The sequence below is a fragment of the Manis pentadactyla genome, chromosome 6 (assembly GCF_030020395.1).
Source record: "Manis pentadactyla isolate mManPen7 chromosome 6, mManPen7.hap1, whole genome shotgun sequence".
Lineage (NCBI taxonomy): Eukaryota > Metazoa > Chordata > Mammalia > Pholidota > Manidae > Manis > Manis pentadactyla.
Window position 1 is genome coordinate 67444574 of NC_080024.1, and position 26068 is coordinate 67470641.

Genomic DNA, 26068 nt, shown 5'->3' on the forward strand with positions numbered 1-26068 from the left:
AAATACTTTGCTAGGTGTTATGGGAAATACAAATGATATGAAACACAAACTTGGCCATCAACAAGCTTGCAGTGCCTAGAACAAATTATGCTTTTAAACCTAAGTATCTTTTTCATGTAGATGTGTTGAGTTAATTTAGTTTGTAAGGTTTATCAAAAGTATTACACTGACTGAAGTTCGTTTGTGAAATTCTATTAGCCTTTCTACTTTTCTAAATATAATGTTCTTGTCCTGCTTGAACACAGCTAAGTAAACTTGGTTTTTGGTGGTTGCTTATCTTCAATTGCGACTTATTAATTTGAACACAAATTGCCTATAAACTAATTTGAGTGCAAAACATCACATCTTGGGAATGGCAGTGTTGTTAATGAAACCTACCGCTGGAAAGGGACACATCATCATTTACACCCTGTTGAAGCTGGTTGGCTGTAGGCATAGAAAATGGCCCACAGTGAAGTAGGTCTGACTTAATACAAGTTAACTTTCTCCAATCCTATGTCAAGCATTTATTAAACAAATGTCCTAGGTAAACTTTGTGCTTTATCTTTACACAGGACCAGTCCTGTTCAGGAGCTCTTCCCCCCGGGCAGCTGCTCCACGCAGTAAGGCTGGTTTCTCCAGCTCTTCCCTGAGTGAAAGCCTTTCCTTCCTGAACAAAAGCTGCAGAACTTGGGTTTTAGCTCTGTTCCATCTGTATGGAGGCTTGTGTAACATTTAAACAAAATCCCCAAAATTGCAAGAAATGTGTTTTTACTATTTTTTTGTTAGTTTTGTTAAATAAAAGTGATTCAATTTCATCAGGGGAAAAATAGTGAAAAAACAGAGCAAACAATTTCCCCTTATTTAGCAAATCAGAGTAATGCTAACAAGCTTTAGTTTGCCAAGTGCTACACTACAAGCATTATCTGGTTTAATCCTCACAAAAACTGTATCAGTTGTTAAACCATAAACTAATTTAGAATTGAGAAGACTGAGACTCAGAGAAGTTAAATAATTGATCAAATTTACTTACCTAGTTATTCAGACCCAAATCTGTCTTACATCAGAGTCTGTATCATTATATATTTAATCACTATTAAAATCCAGAGTACCTTCAGTTTTCTTCCCTATGATACGTGTTTGTGTGTCTCCATATATATATTATATATATATTAACAAAAACAGTATCATATGTATTGTACGCTGCTTTCTAAAAAATTTACCACAACCTTATTCTGAACACTTTTGATATCAATAAATACTCTTTTTTTTCAGTGGTTTTTAAACAACAGTTGTATTCCATCATATGGGTTTACTTGATTTACCTCCTATAGTTGGGCATTCAGATTGCTTCTGATTTTTCATTATCATGAACAGCATCTTCAAATGAATGTCTTTGCACACATCTGATTGTTGGAATAAATTCCTAAAATGTATACCATTTAAGCATGTTTATAAGTTGAAGTTTGTGGTAGATTACTTCAGTAATGGACAAGCATCCTCATGTCCATGACCTTGCACACAGTGCCTTCCCAAATTGAGTCTGGGTTTGGCTATTTGACTTGTTTTGGACAATGGGGCATTGGGAGAAGTATGCAAGGATAGGCTTAAAATGGTGCATTGGAACTTGCTCCCTTATAATGCTGCCATCATATAAAGTCTGGGCTAGGTTGCTGGAGCCCTGTGGCAGTTATCTGCCAGCACCAAGCCAGCAAACATGAGAATGAGACTATCTCAGACAATCAGGTGTTAGTCCATCAGACCATTGGTCGCCAGATGACTGCTATTGGGGCTTGACCCTTAATGAGACCCCCCAGCAGAGCCCACTGAAACTCTTAACCCATAGAATTGTCAGCAGATAAATGGTGTTTGTTTTAAGCCACTACATTTTGGGATGGTGTGTTATATAGCAAAAGCTAACTCGTACAAGTTTGCATAGCAGATACTACTTATTTTTACACAAGGTCATTGTAATGTAATTTGCAGTTCCAAGATGGAACAGGAACCTGAGAGGGCTTGATGAATGATTAGATCTGCCAGTGGGCAGTTTGTTAGTCTTTTCTAATTGTCAGGTCACCTAATATAGATATTAAATGTACAAAATACTTCTCAATTTCCTTAGTAGTAAAAACCTCCATTTATTTTGCAGTAAGCAATGGTTTACATGCTGGACAATTAAGAAAGCAAATTATTTGTGATTCCCTGGGTAAAGACAATGCTCTACCTTCATAAAGAGTTGAAAATTTATTTAATCATTACTACCAAGTCTTCAATATGACAGCATGAACAATTTTAAAAATGATCATCAGTCATGGAAAGCCATCCCTTTTCAGAGCTCTCTTCTTTATTATAAGTTGAGACTTTTTTTGACAGAAACTACCCAAGTATGGTTCTGTTTTTATTGATTTTCAATATCTATACTTAGAAATTTCTTAACTATGGAAGTTACTTGATTTAAATAATTATTTCTTCAGTTTTATTAGCTTTGTTTCTTCCTTAGGAAGTCTTACACTTAAGTTTTTATTTTCTATCACTTGCATTTATAATCCCCCTTTCATCATTTTTATATTTTTGTCTTCTGCCTCTGTAGTCTGGAAGAATTCTCACATGTACATTATATGTTATTGATTCTATTTCCCATAGTGTTGGCTTGCTGTTTATAGTTTGCATTGAAGATTTGAATTCTGACAATGCATTTTTAGTTTCCTAATCTCCTTCTTTATCTCATTCTATTATTTTTTCATGCCATTGTTTTCTCTCCTCATATATTTTATTTCTGTTTCATTTAATCTGTCTTCCAATTTCCATTTCCTTCCTTTTTATTCAGATTGCCACTTTTCTAAATTTTTTTTGTGTGAATTCTATAAGTCACTTTCATATCTATGTACCTATATCAATTTGGTAGTGCTGCCATGACAAAAATATTACAGACTGGGTGGTTTAACAGAAATGTATTTTCTCACTCTTCTGGAGACTGGGCATCCAAGATCAAGGCACTGACAGTTTTGGTTTCTTCTGAGGCCTCTCTCCGTGGCTTGCAGATGGCTGTCTTCTCACTGTTCTCACAAAGCCTTTCTACTGTTCTTGCTCATCCCTGTTAATTTCTGTGTGTCTAAAGTTCCTCTTGTTATAAGGATGCCAGTCAAATTGGATTAGGGCCTATTCTAACAGTCTCATTTTAATGTAATCACCTCTTTAAAGGCCCTGTTGTTTTGTTACTCCAAATAACAGTAACATTCTGAGGTAGTAGAGATGGTAGCCTCAACATATAATTTTGGGGGGACATGATTCTACCCGTAACAGCACTTCAATTGTAAAGTTGATGTTCTTTTTTCATAACTGAGCATTGTGTACGTAAGCATCACATGTTTTGTTTGGTTTTATTCCTGTTTATATTCATCTTTGAACCAATAGAAGTAATGAATCTAGAAATGATGTTTGCCAGTGTCTGCAGTTTATACATGAAATGAAGCATATAAATTTACGTTAGAAACACACTTTCTATGATGTTTGAATGATGGTTGCTTTTAATTTTTTCCCAAATTATGGTAAAATTTGGAACATAAAATTTATCATTTAAAAATTTAAAGTGTTACAATTTAAAGTGTTATCATTTAAAAATTTAAAGTGTCAGGAAGATTTGCTCATTCAGAGACATTAAGTACATTCACAGTTTTAAAAAATTTTAAGTGTACAATTCAGAGACATTAAGTACATTTACAGTTTAAAAATTTTTAAATGTACAATTCAGAGACATTAAGTACATTCACAGTGTTGTGAAAACATTACCACCATCTAGTTCCAGACGTTTTTCATCATCTCAAACAGAAACCCTGCACCCATTAAGCAGTCACTCACCACTGCCCTCTCCCCTCAGTTCTTGACAACCAATAATCTACTTTCTAGGGATGTGTCATTTTGGATATTTCCTAGAAATGGAATTATACAATATGTGGCTCTTTGTGTATAGTTTCTTTAACTTACTGTAATGTTTCCAAGATTCATTCATGTTGTAGTGTATGTCAGTACTTCATTCCTTTTTAAAGTCAAATAATGTTCCACTGGATGGACATACCACATTTTGTTTAACTATTCATCTGCTGATGAACATTTGGGTTGCTTTTGCACATTGTGAGTAAAGGTACTATGAACATCCTTATGCAATTTTTTTTGGGAACACTTGTTCTTCTGTGTATATAATGAGGAATGAAATTGCTGGGTCATATGGTAATTCTATGTTTAACTTTTGAGGAACCACTGAACCATTTTTCCCAGTGGATGCACCATTTTACATTCCAATTAGCAATGTATGAGGGTTCTAATTTCTCCACATTCTTGTCAACATTTGCTATTATCTTTTTAATTTTAGCCACCCTCGTGGGTATGAAGTGGTATTTCACTGTGATTTTGATTTGCATTTCCCTAATGAGTAAAGATGTTGAGCATCATTTCATGTGCTAATTGGCCATTTGCATGTCTTCTTTGAAGAAATATCTGTTCAAAGTCTTTGTCCAGTTTTTTAATTGGATTGTCTTTTTGTTGTTGAGTTACAAGGGTTCTTTGTGTATTCTGGATACTAGATCCTTCTATATGTGATTTGAAAACATTTTCTCCCATTCTGTTGGCTGTCTTTTCACTCTCTTGCTAGTGTCCTTGATGCAAAAGTTTTTAATTTTGATTAAATTCAATTTTTCTATGTTTTATCCTTTTTGTTTATGCTTTGGGTGTTATATTTCAGAAACCATTATGAAATTGAGGTCAGGAAGATTTGCTCATATGTTTTCTTCTGAGTTTTTTGTTCTTATATTTAGTTCTTTGATCTCTTTTGAGTTAATTTTTGTCTTCAGTGTGAGGTAGGGGTCCAATTTCATTCTTTTACATGTGGATGTCCAGTTTTTCCAGCACCCTTTCTTGAAAAGACTATTCTTTCTCCACTGAAAACTCTGAGAATCAAATTACCCTCTTTCTAGAATCTGTTGCTCCTTGCTGTGGATTGTAGTTGTTGTTTGGTGACTACTTTTCTAAGCTGTTTTTGTAAAAATGTATTCTTTATTGATCTCTGAGGTCTCTTTTTCTTTTCTTTTTTTTTTTTTTTACATTTTTTCTTATTAAGGTATTATTGATATACATGCTTATGAAGGTTTCACATGAAAAACAATGTGGTTACTACATTCACCTATACTATCGAGTCCCCCTCCATACCCCATTGCAGTCACCTTCCACTAGTGTAGTAAGATGCCAAAGAGTCACTACTTGTCCTCTCTGTGCTATGCTGTCTTCTCCATGATCCCCCCCACACCATGTGTTGAAGTCTATTTCTTTAGCTTAGAGTCAGCTAGTTGTTTGATAGAAACTTCCTTAAATGACTGGAGCCAAGACCAAGAGAAGTTCAGGACTTTGCAGATTGGCTCTAAGTTGGAACACTTCAATTTTTAGCCAGGCCATTTACTCTGAATTAGCCTCACTTACTGTTTATACTGAGCCTAAAGATCAGATAGAAGTGAAAGTTTATAGTCTTCTCTAGTCTTTTCTGAGCATGCATGCAAATGGCTTTATAGATTATTTGGTATACTCAGGAGCTTTTCAGAGCCTTTATAATTTTAAGAGTCTCACTCCCTATCTTTTTCTTCCAAGATTTTTGCATGTCTACTGTTTGCATTAACTGCTAATTTTTATCCCAGGTGGCAGCAGCTTGTTTATATGACTGCCAGTATTTTGGGGGAACATACTCTTTGCTGAGAGAGTTCCAAGTTAGGTAAAACAGATGCAGGCTCCTTGTATTAGTTCTTCAGGAAACCCATGGACAGGTCAAAACAAACAACTCCTTGGGAAAAAGGTTTTTTCTACATGGTCCCTCCAGAATCATGTATTCACAGTGGGAATTCAAGCTGCCATCATCTTTAAGACTGCCACTATACTAGAGAAGGGGATGGAGCAAGAGTAAGTTAAAATGTTAGTTCTTTTACTATGCTTTACTGGCTTTTCTCCTGGTAAAATGTCCTCTTAGTTCCTGTAACCCCTTTCCTATCTTTCAGAGTTCTAATAAGATTGATCTGTATGGTTTTTGCCCACTTGTTGTTTATTTGGTGTTTCTGGGGAGGATCAAGCCCCTGAGGTCTCTACTCTGTCATCTTTACCAATGTTATTAATCCACTTAGATGATATTTGAATCCCTTTTTTATACCTCCAACTGGTTAGCAGATTGACCCAAATACTACTAATTTAACTTCTACAGCCTAGCATATGTTCTTTGATGATTGTGGAGAATAATGGCAGGATTTTTTTTTCTGGCTTAATGTCTTGCTCTCTGATATGATGAAAAAAACGGACTATCTGAAAACTTAGTTTCCATAATCCATTAGTAGAGACTCACCGGGTTTTTAATCTATGTATCTAGCAGTCAGTTTTTAATCTCTTTTGCTGATTCCCTCTTCTTTGGTCCAACCTTAAGTGATGTAGTCCTTCAGGGATCAGTTGTAGGATTTTTTTTTCCATTCTGAACTCTCCTAAGGGACTTTTTATTCTCCATAACTCATAAATACCACAGATACTCCAATGAACACAACATCAATATCTCCAGTTTGGAGTTACTTGCTGAATTTCAGACCCAATTGTTATTCAACATTTCTATTTAATATCTCACAATATCTCAAAACAAACATATCAAAACTGAACACGAAGCTCTTATTCTTGCAGTTATCTTTCTCCTCAGCTCTTCCCATCTTATTAAATGACACTTCTATCTAGTCATTTACTCTACAAATTTTGTAATCATTCTTGACTCCCCACTTGTCCTGACCCTTAAATCCTATTAATTTTACTAATAAATAAATAATAATCCTATACGTATTTCTTTGAAGTGTTCACTTCTTGACACGTCCAATATCAGCACTGTAAGTTTAGCTACAATATCATATTTTGCCTATACTACTTCAATAGCCTTCTACTTGTTTCTGTGCTTCTAAGTTTGCCCCCTCAACTCAACCTGCAATTATAAGAAATGTTTAAAAATGAAAACCAGATCACATTACTCATCTACTCAGTCATCACTCATTAATGTAGCTCACCAGATCCTGAAGAACCAGCCTTCTACCCATTTGTCCAGTCACAGTGGTCATCCTTTAGTCACTCCAATCTATAAGCCCTCTCCTGCTTTAAGGCTTTTGTAGAAACTATTTTCCCTTAGCTTTTGTCTTCTTTCTCCCACCCTTTTCCTGGCCAGTCTCTTCAGTGTCCCTTCCTTAGGCCAGCCTTCTCCAAATCCTCAGTCTGAATTAAATCCCTCTGCTCAGTTCTACCACAGCGTCTTGAACTTTCTTCATTGACCTTATGACTTTATCATCACTTCTATGGTTATTTTTATGATTATTTGTTTGTTATTGGCTCTCCCTTGAACTATAAACTTTCTGAGACCGTGTTTTTTTTGTTCATCATCTTTGTCCATAGTGTCTGTCAAGATTCCAAGGTAATAGTCATTGACAAATAAGTATTTGTTGAATGAATAAATGAAAGAGTGGATAAGGGCCAGAAACTGTCCAATTCTGGTTTTTTCAAGGGATAGCAAGCATTAAGTGTTTCTTGGGCACCTGTTCACATTTCAGCAATGAGAGTGAATCCTTACTATGCTTTGTTCTCCTCCCCCTCATATGTGTCAATAATGTGGTCTGCTTTGTTCAAAGACTGCTCCAGGATGAAGGAACTGAATCCCAAAACAAGCCAAGAGCAAGACAGGAGTCTTCTTTATGGTCCACCTGAACCAGGAATTACCAGTGAAGAAGGAGAGAAGCTAAACCCATTGGATTGTTTAGAAGTTCAAAACGCCATGGGTATATGAGAGGGATTTATCAGAAATGTTATGATATTTTGAATGAAATTAAAATGAGACAAAAGGACACTGACGTTAAGATAAAATGCAACATCTGCATCAAACCTCACAGCTGCAAGCCCTGCCAAGGAGAAATAAAAAGAAAGCAATCTAGTGGGTGTGTGAAGAGGAAGTGGCTTCTCAGAGCTGGGAGTTATAAGTTGTTTAGAGGTTAGAATTTTAAAGGTGATGATTGAGCAGCAACAGTGTAAATTATGAGGAAGGATGTGTGAATGTAGCATTGCTGTTAATTTTATCCCTATTATAAAATTTAAATGTGAATGTTTTGGAATTAAGGATGTAGTAGTGTTACCAGAAGAGATGCCGTTTTTCCCAGGATTGTGTCTTGGAGGTGATGAAGAGTGAAGCCAGCAGAAAAGAGTACAGAGCAACCAGAGAAGTTTTTAAAGAGAAGTGAAAAGGGAAGAGAAAAACTCCCGCTGACCAAGGAGGAGCTCCAAGAGTGGATGCCGTGGGAACTGCAGAGTCTAGTATTTATAAGCCAAATAGAAGGAAGTTCGCAGGACTGACAGAGGCTTGTTGGTAGGAAGACCCTCACTCCCTTGTTTTTCAAGCTGAATTCTCCAGATGTCCAGGATGTGGCTCCTTGTTTTTCATGCTGAATTCTCGAAGTGTCTGGGATGTAGCTCCTTGTTTACAGTGAGCCTTGACCTGACCCTAATTCCTTCCTGACTTGCCCTTACCGGGGGCAACAAGTTCTAAGGGCTGCCTATGTCCCACTAACTCCTGCCTTAGGAGGAGATATCAGAAGTCATAAATAGTGTTTCGTGCATAAAGAAAGTATAGTATTTTTTTTAACTGCACATTATCTTACTTTATTCAGATACCAGTTTGATCACACATGACCCAACACTCAAATAATAAACCAAATATAATCAGATGTTAGAGACTGGTCCTCAAACATTGTAATCAATGATGCCATGCTTGCCTATGATCTCACCAGTATAAAACACATCCATACTTCAGTGGCTTCCAAACCATTCAGCACAGCTTCCTTAACTGTGAGCTGTTTGCAGATATCAGTTTGAGCACTGTTGATTTTTTTCAGGCTCCAAGTGGGTTGTGGGAATTTCATCAGGGATTGGAGGAACCAGCTCAACCTTAAGGTTGTGTCAAAATGTGGCTAATCCATGCTTTGAGTAAGTCACAGCAGCATTCATCAGAACCAGAGTCTTCTCAGTGAGCTTTCAGATAAATTGGACTCTGGTTCTAAAATGGAAAGTTTGATACCTTCAGTGGCTGATTGAATCAGGTATAGGTATTTTACAAGACTGATAATAAGAAGAGATTGCAAGAAGTAAAGGTGTGGAGGAGAGAAAAGCTTAAGGCTTTAGCAGTGGATTTGAATGGGCAGTCAGGACCCGGGTGAGCGAGGAGCAGGAGGTCAGTAACCACTCAGGTGGGGGGTCACTCAGAGATGCCGTGAGAGGTCACTGGAATGCAGATTTGGGGTGAATCATGAAGAGTCACTTAGTTGGACTGTTTCTTCCTTTTTTCCTTCTCTTGCTTGTGTCATTTTCTAAATTCCATATGATAAAATCCTTACAATGTATAAAATTGTGTGTGTGTGTGTGTTTCTGTGTGTGTTTGCCTTTAACCTCCTTGAAAAGTAATGATGCAATTTAGTTTCTGGATCTCTCTAGGAATGAAAGAAGTATCAGCATAATTGTAGCTGCTTATGAAAGACTATCCTGACAGTGGTGGCTTAACTAAAAGAATGATTATTTTACATTACATGAAGTATGGAGCCATTTGGCTCAGGGCTGTTTCAGTGGCTCAATCATATCAAGGCACAGGCTCTATCTTTTTTTCCACTCTGCTATCTTCAGCATGTAAGCTTTTCCTTTTTTGGTATGTAACCTCATGGCCACCAGATAAAATTCCTTGAGGCCTGACTTGGAAAGAAATACTGTAATTTAGAATATGATACATGGTGAGTTTTACTTCTGCTTGACACACACACATGCCCCCAACACATTCATTTATACTACAAATAGATGTATACAACAGTTTAGAGGGAAATAATTCTCATTTGTGCATGGCATAAGTATTACATGAGGTCTTGAAATGAATTCCTGAGAAAGCAGGCAACTACTCTTCCAAACACAATAAGGAAGTAAGGATGTGGCAAATCAGCTACTGTGGGATGGTCTGGGTCTAAAGGAAGAGATAAGTGTGGACCCTGATGTGAGGTCTGCTGAAAGCCCCAGGCTGAACTGGGAGAGTCGCTAGTGTTACGGCTGTCACCTTGACATTTCTGTGCATTGGAAGCAGGTTGAACATGGCTGTAAGTCCTTTATTTTATCTTACCTCAGTTTGACGTTTGATGTTCATGACCAGGGTCCCTCATTAATCACCCTTAATCATTGTTATTTAAAATTGTGATGTTCTCAAATGTGTGCCCAGACAAGTTTCAGTAAGAAGCAATGGCTTAGTGAGTCAGGTCTAGATGGCTCACTGCATCAAAGGAGTGTGTCACAAACTAAGTTTCCTGGTGTACTGAGGAATCAATCAGAGTTAGTAGGAGTGGAACTAGGGAGCTCCGAATAGCCATGTGCTACAGAGCAGTAAAAATAGTGTGTCTGCCTTCAATTTTTCTTCTACAAGCTAAGAATATTAGTTCCAACATCCTGGTTTGAAAAACTTATACAGTGAACTAGATTTTGGTTTTATGAGGCTGTGGGATTGTTGTCCAAAGACTCAACTGACTAATTTGGTAAATCTGGGGCCCTGTTGCCAAGGTATGTTGTGTTAAGAATGAATCGCATTGCATGAAGCTCAGGAGTAACAGATAGTACTCACACCTTATTTATAGCCATTACAACCTATGCTTGATTATTAAAAACTTACTTCTTACCTCCTCCTCTTCTACCCCAACAGAAGAATGGTTTAAGAAAGGAGGTATCCTGGGCATTTTCACCCTTTGGCTATTGTCAACAATTTCACCACAACAATGGTGGCAAAATTGTACTGATGATCTTCTCCCAATCAACTACAACCCCATAACTGTGTTGCTTTTTTTTTATCTAAAGTCAAATTCTTTCTCCTGGGTCTGAATTGGTGTGTTGCTTCAGAAGTCAACCTATTTGGACTTCTCAAACCATTGCAAATAGGGGAACACCTAAGAATCTTTCTTGTCTTTGTTGACTTGATATATTGAGATTTTAACACATGAACATAATGACATAAATCACAAGTCATCTCATACAGAGATTCCAATAGAGACAAACTGTAGTGGATGCTGAATTTTAAAGAAAAATTTATGGAAGAAAAATTATAAATTGAGGAAATTTGATGTTATTATTAATTGGATCATGTTTTCTGTAAACTGAGAAGCACTGGCCCGTCAACTGCATTTCAGAGTACAGGGTGGAGGACCGTTAGTATAGAGTAGTCGAGAGCACAATAGTCTGTGCTTCAGTTTCCTCAACTACAAAGTGGGAATGATGATGACAGTACCTAACTCCACAGGAGTTGAATGAATTGAGAAGTCCAAATAAGGTGGTATGAATAAAACTCTTCAACTGAGCCTGATACCCAACAAAGACTTGACCAACATTGGCTGTTATTATTCATCACTGGGGCCTACAGTGAGACATGCTAAGGAAAGAGTTAGCTTAGGCAAGGAAAGAGATAAAAAACAAGAGCATTTGAGAAAATAAGAGGATTAACAGGAAGGGAGAGGAAGAGACATGGGCAGCACAAAGCCATTGGACAAGCTATATATGTTTATTTGACTTGGATTTCTGTTCATTTGAATCTTTTAAAAAATCAGTAATCTCTGCTTACACAGGGCTCCATCTGGTGGGTAGAACCTGAGGTTATTGACTGTTCAGGCCAGGTACAAGGGTCATCTGAACACTCAGAGCTCTGAGCAGAAGACTGTTTCAGGTGTTCTTTTAGGTTATCTGTCTCCAGGAACCTCTGAGACTGGGTCAGGAACATGAGCAGCTGCCACCTAAGGATTTTCTAAGAATAATCTTTCAAATTGAGGGAGAAAAGTTTAAATGTTTTTTTGTATGTTTGTTTGTTTTTTGCTTTGTTGTGTTTTTAAGTAGCTTTTCAAAAATAAGGCCCTATGGAAAGAAGAATTGGATATAGCCAGAATCATAGTGCTCTTGCTGGGCACCCACTGCCTGGGTGTTGCCTCTGCTTCCAAGGTGAATTAGCACTTCCCAAAGCCAGGTGACACCCTCAGAGAGTGTCCCAGGTACACTCTGTATTTAGAGTTATTGTTTTAAGCATGTCCAACCTTTCCTCAGATGTCACTGAACTGTGCTTAGGCTGGCCTTTAGGGCATTGACCCGTAAGCAAATAGATAATGTTCTTGAAAAAGCTTGAATTCTGGTCAATGCTTTATAAAGATGAAAACTGAAGTTGGAAAAGGTTGTAAAAGCCTTTGACTCCAGTGGAATCCACTGTTTCTTTAAACTTCCTCAAGTTCTTGTTCACAGGTAAGTGATTTACACTGTCTACAACATTTGAGGACTGCATTCTGCAAGTCCATTTCCTAAGCCTCACTTTGTAAAGCATTGTGTTTCTGGTTCACTAAAGGCTGGCTTCTTACCATGCAATAAGCAATAGTACAGTGTTTGGATAACAACTTGGAGAAAACATTAATGATTGCACAATATTATATACAATACAGATGGTTTTTGCTTGCTGTCTCATATGAGCCGTGCTATTTTATGAGTCAGCTCTTTTGAGAATGTGTGAGTGTGTGTGTGGTGTATGGGGGTGTTTGCTACAAACAGGTGAATAGACTGAATAATCTGCCATAAATAAAAATGTTAGTTTAACTTGGTTTTCTGAAAGCGCAATTCTGTTGGCACAGATAACCATGAATCCTACTTTGGAAAGCAGGGGCTGGTTTAATACAGAATTGTGTCAACTTTATCTTTTCTACAACACTATGCTCATTTCTTCATTCTTCCAATTTTCAATAATTAAGATATTTAAAAAATAAAAGCTTTGAATGCATGACTAGAGGGGGAAAAGTTGGTTTCTAGGATTTGACTTCCTGTTTTAGGTTTTTCTAGTAGAAATCACTTGTGCTGATAATTTGAACACACAGATCAAATGTTCACATTTAAGACTGGGAATAAAGTGGAGGTGTTTTTAAGTGTTTTGAAAGAGGGGTACCTTTCTAGACATGTTTGAGACAAATTATAATGATTGTACCTAGCACTTTTATTTTGGGATATAATATTACTAAACTTGTAAATTATTAATTTATTTTTGGATTCTAGTTTACTAGAGGTCCTTTCTTGTGCAACCACCTTCCTCATACCCCCACTTCAGAATTAGTTGCCCTCCTGCCTGCTCTGTGACACTCTGCAGCTATGTGTCTGCAGCCTCCATGTCCCTGCCTGGGAGTTACTGTTGGCATGCCCCTCCCCCTCTTGACTGTAAACCCTTTGAAAAAGTAGTGGTGACAAATATTTGCAGATGAATGCTAGAAGTAGATTAAAAAGTAATTTGGAAAAAACTTGCTCACTTTGTGGTTTAAAAGATGCTGACATTGCTAAAAAATATACGAATTCCATTGCAGGAATTAGTATTAGAGTTATGTGTTGCTTCGTGAGGGTGGAAGACTAGGCATGTAGAATCAAAGAACTGGGTGTAATTTGGGCACTAAATATGTTCAAGAGTATCTCTTGAGTCCTTCATCTCCGCAGTGACTCTGAGAAAAGGTGTTCATGCATCCCAGGAGGATCGCTGTGTGTCTCCCTTCCCCATCAGCTGTAGCCTCAGGGCTAAAGGGGCCTCATTTTCTTCCTATCCTTGGACAGTGTCTTCCACATTGTTGACACACGCTATCACTCCACAACCTGCTTATCTGCAAGGCAGTATTTTTCTATTTTTCTTGCTTCTTAGCATAAATTAGTATTTCTTTCCTCCTTTAATGATTTCTGGGAGAAATAAATCATTTGCTGGGTTTGATAATAACAAAGGTGCTCTATCTACATTCCTAAATGACAGTAGTTAAAAACATTTTAAGGGCTTTTAGAAACTATTGGAGTCTGTGGCTTAGAAAGTAACTTCCAAATTCAAAAGGAGCAGGAATAGCTCTGCTTTTCTCTCTGAGCAGCTCAAGGAAGGGGAGTTTGTGGTGCTGGTGGCCTTGAGGGGTTTACGAAGGGGAGGACTTCATAAGAAAATAGCCATGAACATTCACAATGTGGTGTATGGTGGGGAGAAGGCCATTCTGCTCTTGAGCCCGGTCTTGTACACCTTGCTGTCCCCTGAGGTCCTCGGTGGTGTGGAGGCCCTTAGATCCTCCTGGCCACCTTGGCCTTAATGTGTAAGAACCTCAGCCTCTTCCTTCTGTATTCAGGCTAGGCAAGATCAACATGGTTCAAAAATAGTATTTGAAAGAAAATGAAGTGGAATGCAGAATTAATTTCCCCCTAGAAAATACAAAGCCTAAGACACTGATAGAGTTGAGAAGCCAGCTCCTAAAATGACACGAGCCTAGGCACAACTGGTGGGCTGGGGTGCATCTCATGACCCATCTCCTTTGGTTGCCTCAGGCCAGTCTGCCTGGGGAGCAAGATGGCCTGCTGGTCTTCTCCTGGCCTTAGTGAGTGAGGGTGCACCACTGCTGGGTCTGGGGGTTTCTGTCCTAACCCAATTTCCTAGTCTTTCTGGTTGCAGGCTTTCCAGTCCCAAGACTTAACAGAGTGCTGGGGTTTTAAGAACCTCATATTCCTTTCTTGCATAAAAGCACTTATTAATTTCCATTTCCCCTGGGATAATGTCTCAATTCCTCAATGTTAAGGATTAGGAGACCCCAAGGAATCAACCAGCCACATCCTTCAGAGTTGCCTCAACCACTTTCCCTCAGACTCACCAGACATCCTCCAGTCCCTGAATGCATGGACTGGCTCTTTGGTTTGGGCCTTTGCATGTGCTCTGCCCTGCCTGGAGTTCTCTTCTCCCCATCTTCAAAGCCCCAGGCTATGCAATGGTTTCAAAGCCTTTCCCAGCTCTCTAGACAAGGGCAAGGCCTCTGCTTGAGGGTCTAGGAGATGCCCATGCTTCCCTTTATTTTTATTTTTTTTTGAGAGGGCATCTCTCATATTTATTGATCAAATGGTTGTTAACAACAATAAAATTCTGTATAGGGGACTCAATGCACAATTATTAATCAACCCCAAGCCTAATTCTCAACAGTCTCCAATCTTCTGAAGCATAACAAACAAGTTCTTACATGGGGAACAAGTTCTTACATGGTGAACAGTGCAAGGGCAGTCACATCACAGAAACTTACAGTTTTGAACACGCATCATGAACTATAAACAGTCAGGTCAGATATGATTATTCATTTGATTTTTATACTTGATTTATATGTGAATCCCACATTTATCCCTTACTTTTATTTTATTTTTTAAATAAAATGCTGAAGTGGTAGGTAGATGCAAGATAAAGGTAGAAAACATAATTAAGTGCTGTAAGAGGGCAAATGTAGATGATCAGGTCTGTGCCTATAGACTAAATATTAATCCAAGCTAGACAAGGGCAACAAAACATCCACGGATGCAGAAGATTTCTCTCAAAACAGGGGAGGTGAGGTTCTAAGCCTCACCTCTGTTGATCCCCAATTTCTCACCTGATGGCCCCCCTGCGACTGTGCCTGTCTTAGGTTTTTCCTCCCTTGAGGAATCTTACCCATCTCTGGCTAACCAGCCATCTTCCAGGGCCATACAGGGAAATGTAAAGTTGGTAAGTGAGAGAGAAGCAACATTATTTAACAAGGTTAGCTTTTTACTTCTTTGCATATTTATGCCCTGTGGCTTCTATGCCCAGCATTTATCTTGAGGTATCTTTACCATTTGGAAGAATTATGATACTCGGTAATTTTTGATATGAGGCATGAATTCTACTAAAGGTTTGTAATTAGGAAGGAAGAAGAAAAGCTATAGAAGTAACAGACAGAAGAAAACATGGGAAGATTGATTATTTCATTGACATAACTTCTTGTAGAGTAACATAAGCATGTATAAGTTTTAACAAACTACTAATTAAATTGCGTACACACATTAACAGAATAGGAACACAGATACATAACAAAAGCAGACCTACAATTACCAGTCATATCCAGTGAAACCAAGAAAACCAGTTAGGTACCCTAGGCATTTGTGAAAACTTATCAGTAATATGATGGATATTGTCTAACTGAATTTGAATAGTTTGAGAAAAATCAGACAAATTAAAACAACACATTCCTGGGGACTGTTCACATCCCATATGTTCTTTTACCAGTAAATAGTCTGTAGTTGTAAGATTTTGGAGCACTACAATTTGCACTTCTCCTAATTCTTGGTTGAGTTCCAACAGTATAGATCCAGTCAAATTTGTTGTTTTACTGTATGCACAGGCCAGCTTAGATGTCTCCTTCTTCATTCCCATGGCAAGTCCAGGAGCTGGTGGGATGAGTGCATCTACAGCTGTAGCAGTGCATGGATCTTTGTTGGGGATTTGATGATCATCTTCTGGCATGAGTCTTCCAGAGAGTGCTGATGTTGGAAGTTCTTTTTCATATCGTACCTTAGTTCATTTTCGGGGTAGCCCAATTAGGCTTTGATCCTCTGTATAAACACAAACAGACTGTTTGCCTACACTTTTATATGCCCTTTATACCCTTGTGTAGAACTCATTGGAGGTCTCCACACAGGAACTGCCTTTTTTTTTTTCTGGTGTCATTAATCTACACTTACATGACGAATATTATGTTTACTAGGCTCTCCCCTATAACAGGTCCCCCCTATAAGCCCCTTTACAGTCACTGCCCATTAGCATAGCAAATGTTGTAGAATCACTACTTGCCTTCTCTGTGTGGTACAGCCTTCCCTTTTCTACCATCCCCCCATACATGCTAATCTTAATACCCCCCTTCTTCTCCCCCAGCCTTATCCCTCCCTACCCACCCATCCTCCCCAGTCAATTTCCCTTAGGTACCTGTTAGTCCATTCTTGAGTTCTGTGATTCTGCTGCTGTTTTGTTCCTTCAGCTTTTCCTTTGATCTTATATTCCACAGATGAGTGAAATCATTTGTTATTTCTCTTTCTCCACTTGGCTTGTTTCACTGAGCATAATACCCTCCAGCTCCATCCATGCTGCTGCAAATGGTAGGATATGCCCTTTTCTTATGGCTGAGTAGTATTCCATTGTGTATACGTACCACATCTTCTTTATCCATTCATCTATCGATGGACATTTAGGTTGCTTCCAAATCTTGGCTATTGTAAATAGAGCTGCAATAAACATAGGGGTGCATTGGTCTTTCTCATACTTGATTGCTGCATTCTTAGGGTAAATTCCTAGGAGTGCAATTCCTGGGTCAAATGGTAAGTCTGTTTTGAGCATTTTGATGTACCTCCATACTGCTTTCCACAATGGTTGAACTAATTTACATTCCCACCAGCAGTGTAGGAGGGTTCCCCTTTCTCCACAGCCTCGCCAACATTTGTTGTTGTTTGTCTTTTGGATGGCAGCCATCCTTACTGGTGTGAGGTGATACCTCATTGTAGTTTTAATTTGCATTTCTCTGATAATTAGCGATGTGGAGCATCTTTTCATGTGTCTGTTGGCCATCTGTATTTCTGTTTTGGAGAATGTCTGTTCAGTTCCTCTGCCCATTTTTAATTGGGTTATTTGTTTTTTGTTTGTTGAGGCATGTGAGCTCTTTATATATTCTGGACGTCAAGCCTTTATCGGATGTGTCATTTTCAAATATATTCTCCCATACTGTAGGGTTCCTTTTTGTTCTATTGATGGTGTCTTTTGCTGTACAGAAGCTTTTCAGCTTAATATAGTCCCACTTGTTCATTTTTGCTGTTGTTTTCCTTCCCCGGGGAGATATGTTCAAGAAGAGGTCACTCATGTTTATGTCTAAGAGGTTTTTGCCTATGTTCTCTTCCAAGAGTTTAATGGTTTCATGACTTACATTCAGGTCTTTGATCCATTTCGAATTTACTTTTGGATATGGGGTTAAACAATGGTCCAGTTTCATTCTCCTACATGTAGCTGTCCAGTTTTGCCAGCACCATCTGTTGAAGAGACTGTCATTTCCCCATTGTATGTCCATGGCTCTTTTATCAAATATTAATTGACCATGTATGTCTGGTTTAATGTCTGGATTGTCTAGTCTGTTCCATTGGTCTGTGGCTCTGTTCTCGTGCCAGTACCAAATTGTCTTGATTACTATGGCTTTATAATAGAGCTTGAAGTTGGGGAGTGAGATCCCCCCTACTTTATTCTTCTTTCTCAGGATTGCTTTGGCTATTCGGGGTCTTTGGTGCTTCCATATGAATTTTTGAATTATTTGTTCCAGTTCATTGAAGAATGTTGCTGGTAGTTTCACAGGGATTGCATCAAATCTGTATATTGCTTTGGGCAGGATGGCCATTTTGACGATAGTAATTCTTCCTAGCCACGAGCATGGGATGAGTTTCCATCTGTTAGTGTCCCCTTTAATTTCTTTTAAGAGTGACTTGTAGTTTTCAGAGTATAAGTCTTTCACTTCCTTGGTGAGGTTTATTCCTAAGTATTTTATTTTTTTTGATGCAGTTGTGAATGGAGTTGTTTTCCTGATTTCTCTTTCTGTTGGTTCATTGTTAGTGTATAGGAAAGCCACAAATTTCTGTGTGTTGATTTTGTATCCTGCAACTTTGCTGTATTCCAATATCAGTTCTAGTAGTTTTGGGGTAGAGTCTTTAGGGTTTTTTATGTACAGTATCATGTCATCTGCAAATAGTGACAGTTTAACTTCTTCTTTACCAATCTGGATTCCTTGTATTTCTTTGTTTTGTCTGATTGCCATGGCTAGGACCTCCAGTACTATGTTAAATAACAGTGGGGAGAGTGGGCATCCCTGTCTAGTTCCCGATCTCAGAGGAAATGCTTTCAGCTTCTCGCTGTTCAACATAATGTTGGCTGTGGGTTTATCATAGATGGCCTTTATTATGTTGAGGTACTTGCCCTCTATTCCCATTTTGCTGAGAGTTTTTATCATGAATGGATGTTGAACTTTGTCAAATGCTTTTTCAGCATCAATGGAGATGATCATATGGTTTTTGTCTTTCTTTTTGTTGATGTGGTGGATGATGTTGATGGACTTTCGAATGTTGTAGCATCCTTGCATCCCTGGGATGAATCCCACTTGGTCATGGTGTATGATCCTTTTGATGTATTTTTGAATTCGGTTTGCTAATATTTTGTTGAGTATTTTTGCATCTATGTTCATCAGGGATATTGGTCTGTAGTTTTCTTTTTTGGTGGGGTCTTTGCCTGGTTTTAGTATTAAGGTGATGTTAGCTTCATAGAATGAGTTTGGGAGTATCCCCTCTTCCTCTATTTTTTGGAAAACTTTAAGGTGAATGGCTATTATGTCTTCCCTGTATGTCTGATAAAATTCCGAGGTAAATCCATCTGGCCCGGGGGTTTTGTTTTTTGGTAGTTTTTTGATTACCGCTTCAATTTCGTTGCTGCTAATTGGTCTGTTTAGATTTTGTGTTTCTTTCTGGGTCAGTCTTGGAAGGTTGTATTTTTCTAGGAAGTTGTCCATTTCTCCTAGGTTTCCCAGCTTGTTAGCATATAGGTTTTCATAGTATTCTCTAATAATCCTTTGTATTTCTGTGGGGTCCGTCGTGATTTTTCCATTCTCGTTTCTGGTACTGTTGATTTGTGTTGACTCTCTTTTCTTCTTAATAAGTCTGGCTAGAGGCTTATCTATTTTGTTTATTTTCTCAAAGAACCAGCTCTTGGTTTCATTGATTTTTGCTATTGTTTTATTCTTCTCAATTTTATTTATTTCTTCTCTGATCTTTATTATGTCCCTCCTTCTGCTGACCTTAGGCCTCATCTGTTCTTCTTTTTCCAATTTCGATAATTGTGACATTAGACCATTCATTTGGGATTGCTCTTCCTTTTTTAAATATGCTTGGATTGCTATATACTTTCCTCTTAAGACTGCTTTTGCTGTGTCCCACAGAAGTTGGGGCTTTGTGTTGTTGTTGTCATTTGTTTCCATATATTGCTGGATCTCCATTTTGATTTGGTCATTGATCCATTGATTATTTAGGAGCGTGTTGTTAAGCCTCCATGTGTTTGTGAGCCTTTTTGCTTTCTTTGTACAGTTTATTTCTAGTTTTATACCTTTGTGGTCTGAAAAGTTGGTTGGTAGGTTTTCAATCTTTTTGAATTTACTGAGGCTCTTTTTGTGGCCTAGTATGTGGTCTATTCTGGAGGATGTTCCATGTGCACTTGAGAAGAATGTATATGCTGTTGCTTTTGGATGTAGAGTTCTATAGATGTCTATTAGGTCCATCTGTTCTACTGTGTTGTTCAGTGCTTCCGTGTCCTTACTTATTTTCTGCCTGGTGTATCTATCCTTTGGGGTGAGTGGTGTGTTGAAGTCTCCTCGAATGAATGCATTGCAGTCTATTTCCCCCTTTAGTTTTGTTAGTATTTGTTTCACATATGCTGGGGCTCCTGTGTTGGGTGCATATATGTTTAGAATGGTTATATCCTCTTGTTGGACTGAGCCCTTTATCATTATGTAGTGTCCTTCTTTATCTCTTGTGACTTTCTTTGTTTTGAAGTCTATTTTGTCTGATATTAGTACTGCAACCCCTGCTTTCTTCTCGCTGTTGTTTGCCTGAAATATGTTTTTCCATCCCTTGACTTTTATTCTGTACATGTCTTTGTGTTTGAGGTGAGTTTCTTGTAAGCAGCATATAGATGGGTCTTGCTTTTTTTCCATTCTATTACTCTGTGTCTTTTGATTGGTGCATTCAGTCCATTAACATTTAGGGTGACTATTGAAAGATATGTACTTATTGCCATTGCAGGCTTTAAATTCGTGTTTACCAAAGGTTCAAGGTTAGCCTCTTTAGTATCTTACTGCCTAACTTAGATAGCTTATTGAGCTGTTATATACACTATCTGGAGATTCTTTTCTTCTCTCCCTTCTTATTCCTCCTCCTCGATTCTTCATATGTTGGGTGTTTTGTGCTGTGCTCTTTCTAGGAGTGCTCCCATCTAGAGCAGTCCTCTAAGATGTCCTGTAGACATGGTTTGTGGGAAGCAAATTCCCTCAGCTTTTGTTTGTCTGGGAATTGTTTAATCCCACCATCATATTTGAGTGATACTCGTGCTGGATACAGTATCCTTGGTTCAAGGCCCTTCTGTTTCATTGCATTTAATATATCATGCCATTCTCTTCTGGCCTGTAAGGTTTCTGTCAAGAAGTCTGATGTTAGCCTAATGGGTTTTCCTTTATAGGTGACCTTTTTCTCTCTAGCTGCCTTTAAAACTCTTTCCTTGTCCTTGATCTTTGCCATTTTAATTATTATGTGTCTTGGTGTTGTCCTCCTTGGATCCTTTCTGTTGGGGGTTCTGTGTATTTCTGTGGTCTGTTCGATTATTTCCTCCCCCAGTTTGGGGAAGTTTTCAGCAATTATTTCTTCTAAGATACTTCCCATCCCTTTTCCTCTCTCTTCTTCTTCTGGGACCCCTATAATACGGATATTGTTCCTTTTGGATTGGTCACACAGTTCTCTTAACATTGTTTCATTCCTGGAGATCCTTTTATCTCTCTCTATGTCAGCTTCTATGCGTTCCTGTTCTCTGGTTTCAATTCCATCAATGGCCTCTTGCATCCTATCCATTCTGCTTATAAACCCTTCCAGAGTTTGTTTCATTTCTGTAATCTCCTTTCTGGCATCTGTGATCTCCCTCCAGTCTTCATCCCATATCTCTTGTGTATTTCTCTGCATCTCTGTCAGCATGTTTATGATTCTTATTTTGAATTCTTTGTCAAGAAGACTGATTAGGTCTGTCTCCTTCTCTGGTGTTGTCTTTGTGATCTTTGTCTGCCTGTAGTTTTGCCTTTACATGGTGATTGGAATAGTTTGCAGAGCTGGGACGAGTGACGGCTGGAAGAACTTCCCTTCTTGTTGGTTTGTGGCCCTCCTCTCCTGGGAGAACAGCGACCTCTAGTGGCTTGTGCTGGGTAGCTGCGTGCAGACAGGGCTTCTGCTTCCTTCTCGGCTGCTATGGAGTTTATCTCCACTGTTGCTGTGGGCGTGTCCTGGCTCAGGCCTCTGATCCAAAATGGTGGAGTCCCGTTGGAGGGGAGCGGCCTGGAGGCTATTTATCTCCGTAAGGTGCCTCTGAGCTCCCTTCAGCCCAGGGGATTAGGTTGCCCAGAGATCCCTGGATTCTCTACCTCTGGATTAAGTGTCCCGCCCTGCCTCTTTCAGACTTCCAAAAAGCACCCACCAAAACAAAACAACCACCACAAAAAAAAAAACAATTTTTTAAATTAAAAATATAAAAATATAAATAAAAAATGGCCGCTCGTTTTTCTTTATTCTCTGGTGCCAGCCTCAGGCATCTGTTCACCGGTCTTGCTGCTCTGTTTCCCTAGTATTGGGGTCCCTATCCCTTTAAGACTTCCAAAAAGCGCTCGCCAAAACAAAACAGCAGAAAAGGAAAAATGGCCGCTCGCTTTTCTTATGTCCTCCCTCCAGTGCCAGGCCTCGAGTACCCACTCACTGTTCTTGCTGCCCTGTTTCCCTAATATCCAGGCCCCTCCGTGCACACACTGTGTCTGCGCTGTGGTCTGGATGGCTGGGGCTGTGTGTTCAGCATTCCTGGACTCCGTCTCCCTCCTGCTCTGCCTACTCTTCTCCCGCCGGGAGCTGGGGGGGTGCGGTGCTCGGGTCCCGCGGGGCTGGGGCTTGTATCTTACCCCCTTTATGAGGCACTGGGTTCTCGCAGGTGTGGATGTGGTCTGGATGGTGTCCTGTGTCTTCTGGTCTTTATTCTAGGAAGAGTTGTCTTTGTTATATTTTCATAGATATATGTGGTTTTGGGAGGAGATTTCCGCTGCTCTACTCACGCTGCCATCTTGGCTCCAGCTTGTTGAGTATTTTTGCATCTACATTCATCAGGGATATTGGTCTGTAGTTTTCTTTTTTGGTGGGGTCTTTGCCTTGTTTTGGTTTTAGGGTTATGTTGGCTTTGTAGAATGAGTTTGGGAGTTTTCCCTCCTATTCTAATTTTTGGAAAACTTTAAGGAGAATGGGTATTACATCTTCTCTGTATGTCTGATAAAATTCCGAGGTAAATCCATGCGGCCCAGGGGTTTTGTTCTTTGGTAATTTTTTGATTACCGCTTTAATTTCATTGCTGGTAATTGGTCTGTTTAGATTTTGTGTTTCTTTCTGGGTCAGTCTTTGAAGGTTGTATTTTTCTAGGAAGTTGTCCATTTCTCCTAGGTTTCCCAGCTTGTTAGCATATAGGTTTTCATAGTACTCTCTAATAATTCTTTGTGTTTCTGTGGAGTCTGTCGTGATTTTTCCATTCTTGTTTCTGATTCTGTTGATGTGTGTTGATTCTCTTTTTCTCTTAATAATTTTGGCTAGAGGCTTATCTATTTTGTTTATTTTCTCAAAGAACCAGCTCTTGGTTTCATTGATTTTTTTCTATTGTTTTATTCTTCTCACTTTTGTTTATTTCTTCTCATATCTTTATTATGTCCCTCCTTCTGCTGATTTTAGGCCCCATTTGTTCTTCTTTTTCCAGTTTTGATAACTGTGATGTTAGACTATTCATTTGGGATTGTTCTTCCTTCTTTAAGTGTGCCTGGATTGCTATTTACTTTTCTTTTAAAACTGCCTTCTCTGAGTCCCACAGAATTTGGGGCTTAGTGTTGTTGTTATTTGTTTCCACATATTCCTTGATCTCTATTTTAATTTGTTCATTGATCCATTGATTATTTAGGAGCATGTTGTTAAGCCTCTATGTGTTTGTGAGCCTTTTTGTTTTCTTTGTAGAATTTATTTCTAGTTTTATACCTTTGTGGTCTGAAAAGTTGGTTGGTAGAATTTCAATATTTTGGAATTTCCTGAGGCTCTTTTTGTGACCTAGTATGTGTTCTATTCTGGACAATGTTCCATGTGAACTTGAGAAGAATGTGTATCCTGTTGCTTTTGGATGTAGTGTTCTATAGATGTCTATTAGGTCCATCTGTTCTAGTGTGTTGTTCAGTGCCTCTGTGTCCTTACTTATTTTCTGTCCAGTGGCTCTATCCTTTGGGGTGAGTGGCATGTTGAAGTCTCCTAAAATGAATACATTGCATTCTATTTCTCCCTTTAGTTCTGTTAGTATTTGTTTCACATATGTGGTGCTCCTGTGTTGGGTGCATATGTATTTATAATGGTTATATCCTCTTGTTGGACTGAGCCCTTTATCATTATGTAATGTCCTTCTTTATCTCTTGTGTACTTTCTTTGTTTTGAAGTCTATTTTGTCTCATACAAGTACTACAACCCCTGCTTTCTTCTCTCTGTTGTTTGCATGTAATATGTTTTTTCATCCCTTGACTTTTACCCTGTGCATGTCTTTGGGTTTGAGATGAGTTTCTTCTGAGCAGCATATAGATGGGTCTTGCTTTTTTATCCATTCTATTACTCTGTGTCTTTTGATTGGTGCATTCAGTCCATTTACATTTAGGGTGACTATTGAAAGATATGTACTTATTGCCATTGCAGGCTTTAAATTCGTGTTTACCAAAGGTTCAAGGTTAGCTTCTTTTGTATCTTACTGCCTAACTTAGCTCACTTATTGAGCTGTTATATACACTATCTGGAGATTCTTTTCTTCTCTCCCTTCTTATTCCTCCTCCTCCATTCTTTATATGTTGGTTGTTTTATTCTGTGCTCATGTTTCTTTAACTGCTTTTAGTGGGTAGTTGATTTTATTTTTTGCCTTTAATTAGTATTTGGTTGGTCTGCTTTCTTTGCTGTGATTTTATTTTCTCTGGTGACATCTGTTTAGTCTTAGGAGTGCTCCCGTCTAGAATAGTCCCTCTAGAATACCCTGTAGAGGTGGTTTGTGGGAGGCAAATTCCCTCAACTTTTGCTTGTCTGGGAATTGTTTAATCCTTCCTTCATATTTAAATGATAGTCATGCTGGATACAGTATTCTTGGTTCAAGGCCCTTCTTTTTCATTGCATTAAATATATCATGCCATTATCTTCTGGCCTGTAAGGTTTCTGTTGAGAAGTCTGACGATAGCCTGATGGGTTTTTCTTTATAGGTGACCATTTTCTTCTCTCTAGCTGCCTTTAAAACTCTGTCCTTGATCTTTGCCATTTTAATTATTATGTGTCTTGGTATTGTCCTCCTTGTGTCCTTTCTGTTGGGAGTTCTGTGTACTTCCGTGGTCTGATTGATAATTTCCTCCCTCAGTTTGGGGAAGTTTTCAGCAATCATTTCTTCAAAGACACGTTCTATCCCTTTTTCTCTCTCTTCTTCTTCTGGTACCCCTATAATGGCATGAGTGACAGCTGGGAGAACATCCCTTCTTTTTGGTTTGTGGCCTCCATCTCCTGGGAGAACAGCAACCTCTATTGGCTTGTGCTGGGCAGCTGTGCACAGACAGGGCTTCTGATTCTTGCCCAGCCACCATGGAGTTTATCTCCACTGTTGCTGTGGGTCTGGCCTGCCTCGGGCTGCTGCTCCGATACGGTGGAGCCGCATCTGAGGGGAATGGCCAGGAGGCTGTTTATCACTGTTAGGGGTCTCTGAGCTTCCCTGCTATCCAGGGGTTTAGGGTGCCCGGAGTTCCCTGCTGCTGGGATAAGTGTCCCGGGACGCTTCCGTCCAGCTGTGGGGTCCCTTTCACTTTAAGACTTTCAAAAAGCACTCGCTTTTCTTTGTCCCAGGGGTGCCGGCTGCAGGGACCCCCTCACAGGTCTTACTGTCCTATTTCCCCAGTATCCAGTACCCCCCACAACACACTGTGTCTGCTCTCTGGTGAGGAAGGCTGAGACTGGATGTTTGGAAGTCCTCGGCTCCCTCTCCCTCCCCGCTCTGACTCCTCTCCTCCTGCCTGGAGCTGGGGTGAGGAGTGCTCATGTCCCGCCAGGCTGTGGCTTGTATCTTACCCCCTTCGTGAGGTGCTGGGTTCTCGCAGGTTTGGATGTGGTCTGGCTGTTGTCCTGTGTCTTCTGGTCTCTCTTTTAGGAAGAATTGTATTTTTTGTATTTTCAAAAATATATGTGATTTTGGGAGGAGATTTCCGCTGCTCTACTCACACTGGCATCTTGGCTCCAGCCCCCCATGCTTCCCTTTTACCCACAGTCATGGTGCCTGTGATTTCATATGCGTCATCCATCTTCCCTGCCACAC

At 39.2% G+C, this 26068-nt stretch overlaps 1 protein-coding gene and 1 pseudogene across 6 annotated transcripts in view; one reads left to right on the forward strand and one right to left on the reverse strand.

Moving 5' to 3' along the window:
- The window catches only part of ABCB11 (ATP binding cassette subfamily B member 11), a 206389-nt gene that overhangs the window by 61710 nt on the left and 118611 nt on the right, over positions 1-26068 (forward strand). For 3 of the 6 annotated variants that reach the window (XM_036888008.2, XM_057503943.1, XM_057503945.1), the window contains exon 1: positions 12206-12318. The exons of the other annotated variants lie outside the window; for them this stretch is intronic. The gene's annotated coding sequence lies outside the window, so the exon portion shown is untranslated. Of the gene's footprint in view, positions 1-12205; positions 12319-26068 lie in introns of those variants that run through there. 6 annotated transcript variants of the gene reach the window in all.
- Positions 7872-26054, reverse strand: LOC118913767 (ATP synthase subunit g, mitochondrial-like; annotated as a pseudogene).